Source organism: Mus pahari, chromosome 21, assembly GCF_900095145.1.
Source record: "Mus pahari chromosome 21, PAHARI_EIJ_v1.1, whole genome shotgun sequence".
In the NCBI taxonomy this organism is placed as follows: Eukaryota; Metazoa; Chordata; class Mammalia; order Rodentia; family Muridae; genus Mus; species Mus pahari.
Genome location: NC_034610.1, coordinates 9,273,429 through 9,277,170, shown reverse-complemented (window position 1 = coordinate 9,277,170; position 3,742 = coordinate 9,273,429). Strand labels below are relative to the sequence as shown.

General features: G+C 49.8%; 1 non-coding gene across 1 annotated transcript; it reads right to left on the bottom strand.

Moving 5' to 3' along the window:
* Window positions 1–1,728: 1,728 nt before the first annotated feature.
* On the bottom strand, window positions 1,729–1,835 carry LOC115062854. The gene has a single exon (XR_003842767.1). It is a non-coding gene; the product is annotated as a U6 spliceosomal RNA (small nuclear RNA).
* Between the last annotated feature and the right edge of the window lie 1,907 nt (window positions 1,836–3,742).

Genomic DNA, 3,742 nt, shown 5'->3' with positions numbered 1-3,742 from the left:
TTTTTTTTTTTTTTTTTTTTTTTTTTTTTTGCTGCGTTAACATTACACTTCCTCTCTCCCTTCACACTTGTCTCTGCAAATAGACTTTGGAGTCATTCTTCCCACAACTTCTGAGATTCAGTATGCTCGGTATCTCAAAATGGATTTATCTGGGTCTGGTAGAAAGGCTCTGTCATCCAGCTACTTGGGAAGCCGATACATGAGCAGAGTCAAGCTCACAGCCATCTTGGGTAACTTAGTGAGACCCTGTCTCAGAATAAAAAGTTAAAGGGCGTGTGTGGTGGTGGTGGGGGGAGGTGGTTCAGTAGAGAGCACATGCTTGGCGCATGCTTAGCATACATAAAGTTCCAGGCTCAAGCCGTAGTCCCACAAATACCGAGATAGAAATAAATAGGGCTGGAGAGAGACTGGCGACTGAAGGCCATCTCAAAGATCAAATGAGGTTCAGAAAACAAAACCAGAGATATAGGTGAGGCAAAACATGAGGGTGGGTCGTGTCTTCTCTCCTTGTAGCTAAGCTTTGAATCTGGAATGGATGACCCAACGTTATTCTTATAAAAGGGGTGTGAATGAACCCTATGCGATGATTACAGACCAGCGTGGTGAATGCTGTTCAGGTCTGAGCTTTGGCCTGTGGGTGTTGGTGGGAAAATCAGATCTGGTGCTCTCTTTAAGCCAGGCCACATGCACACAGCAGCTTCAGCCAGTGCACCGTGATGCTGCCAACTGCAGTCTATTTTGAGTCTTTAAATCTGTTCCCTGGCCCCTACAGGTGGGAGCCTGCAAAATTATACTTCTCTCCTTCCATGGGCGCCACCCCCATTCTCCTGGAGTTCAGTGTGGAAGGCAGGCTGGCAAACCATCTTCACCTAAATGCACAGGTGGGGAAGGGTGGGAAAGGGTGGGAGACCAGGAGCCCCAGCGCACCCCACAGCTCTGTTCTCTGCCGGGTAAGATGTCATTTAAACCTGGGACAATACTTTTCCTCAACACCCCCCACACACACACACACACGCACAAGAAGCTGTTTCCTATTTAAAGTTGCTTGTCCACAACTGACCCAGAAATCTGGTGAATGGTAAGTGATCCATGAGAGAACTTTGAAAAATTGTTCCCTTGTCCTGACAGCAGCAGCTGGTGGCCGCACCCATACAATAAGCAACCTACAGTGACAGGCCATGAAAAGACTGTCCATGGCAGACCCACAGGAGAAGGCTTAAGTGCAGACACAAACCCTGGGGGACAGTGGGTTTGTTGAGAGTGCTAGTGTCCCCTCCAAGACTATGGCCAGGGTTATCATTTCTGGGCACAGAGCCCTGAGCTGAATAAGGCTGCCCTGCCTTCAGCCCCTGGTTGCGGTCACATTATGCTTTGGTATCTAGTGAGTGACCGCTTGTTGCTCCCTGGAGAACTGGCCTGTGACATGGGACTTTGTATCTTGACCTCTAGCCTTACAGGCGAGCGGCAGCCCTGTGGACTTGGGCTGAGCACCCCCTTGGGATTTGAAGGGGAAGAGCAGAGACCTCACACTGCACAGAGGCCATGCCTGTCACAGGCTAGTCCTGTCCCTCAGATGAAGATCGCATCGTCTGAGACAATGCCCTTTTTCTCTTTCTGAGGCTTTTGGGAGGTCAATGAGGTACCTGTGGGGCACAAGTGAAGAGCTGGGTGGTCCTCTCTCTGGATAGGGTTTCTAACACTGGATTCTGTTTGTTTGTTTGTTTGTTTGTTTGTATGGGACACTTCAGGAATTTGCAGGTCTTCCTTATACGGGGGCCATGCTAATCTTTTCTGTTTACTGTTCCAATTTTAGTATATATTCTCCCAAAGTGAGCAGCCCCGGGTTCTGGCCTCAGGACCGGAGCTTGGACGGATGGATGGAGGGGAAGGAGGCATGATGTATTAGTTTCCTTTCTTCTTGCTCTGAGAAGGCACCCAACAAAGCGACTTAGGAAAGAAAGGTTTACCTTGGGCTCACAGTCAGAGGAGACCCAGACCACCACGGCGGAAAAGGTAGGAGACAGAGGCAGCTGGTCACACTTAACGGTCGTTTGGCAGCAAACCTCAAGGCCCGTGCCCAGTGACCCACTTTCTCCAGTGAGGCTCCACCACCTAGGGGTTCCACAACCTCACCAGGCAGCACCACAGGCTGGGGACCAAATGTTCAGACATGAGCCTATGGGAAACTTCTGATGTGAACCACAACGCTCAGGTAAATGTCTGGATTGTTCTGTGTCTAGGCAACAGTGAGTGGCCGCTGGGAGACAACCAGACAGGAAGCTGGGGTGAGCAGGAGGGTGGGAGCCACTGAAACCCTAAATCCCACCGCCAGACACCACTCCTCCAAAAGAGTACGTGACAGGTGTCTCTCAGCACCAGATGACGGGTGTCATGGAGAAGGTGTGGCCAGACCTGACACATTCTTCTCCCCTTTAAGAACTGTTGTTCTTGTCTTCCTTATTCTTCTAGATTACATCCTGTTGAGACCCAAAGCCTCTTGCTCCATGTGGCTCCTTCACATACAATGTCCTATGGCCGGACACTGTTGAGTACCACCTGGTAACACGTGAATGTGTCGGTGAAGTAAGCCACCGTTGTGAGCAATGCTTCAAGGTACCCGAAGAACCTGAGCTACCTTTTTCTACAGGTAAACTGTACAGGTTTACTCAGGAGGGGCAGTGTGATGCTGGCCAAGCAGCAGCTCTCCTACTCTGTGGAGAGAGGAAGGCGTCAGTGCAGCCAAGTGCCAGGTATGCAATGGGGGCTTCTGAGAGCAGACTGCCTGACAGTTTTGAGTCTCCAGGGGATGTGGGCCCACTGCCGTTGTCAAGAAGATGAGGTCAACATAAGCTCTTCTACCCACTGTATATGGATGTGCATGTCCATGCCAACATCCCAGAGGACTATGGGCCCACAGAGAGCCCTCACTCAGAGGTGAAGATTGTGCCTCACATAGACACCTCCTTGGAGGGACAAATGCACAGTGCTTTCCTGGAGGGGAGGGTGGCATGAGGGGTTGCAGTGTCGGACCCAGTGAAGCCCATCATAGGCTACGTTCAAGATCATGGACTATTTCTTCTTTCAGAAACTCACAGTTCTGATCAAAGAATCCCCAGAGACTTTGTACATATGACAACAGCATGAACATGCCTCGTTCCTATGTGCACGTGCGTCATTCATGTATGTGCATACCTCATTCATTGGAGGGAATAGCAAGCACAACAGAGTGATGAGTTCTAGTTTGGAGCAGATTGTATTTAAAAGCCAAGTGTGGGTTGAAAGGATAACTGAAGGGCTGTGGTGGTTTGTATATGCTTGGCCCAGGGAGTGGCACTATTAGCAGGTGTGGCCTAGTTGGAGTAGGTGTGTCACTTGCCCTAGCTGCCTGGAAGCAAGTCTTCTCTTAGCAGCCTTCAGATGAAGACTGAACCTGTAAGCCAGACACAATTAAATGTTGTCCTTATGAGAGTTGCCTTGGTCATGGTGTCTGTTCACAGCAGTAAGACCCTGTCTTAGTCAGGGTTTCTATTCCTGGACAAAACATCATGACCATGAAGCAGTTGGGGGAGGAAAGGGTTTATTTGGCTTACATTTCCATACTGCTGTTGATCACCAAAGGATGCAGGACTGGAACTCAAGCAGGTTAGGAAGCAGGAGCTGATGAAGAGGCCATGGAGGGATATTCTTTACTGGCTTGCCTCCCCTGGCTTGCTCAGCCTGCTCTCTTATAGAATCCAAGACT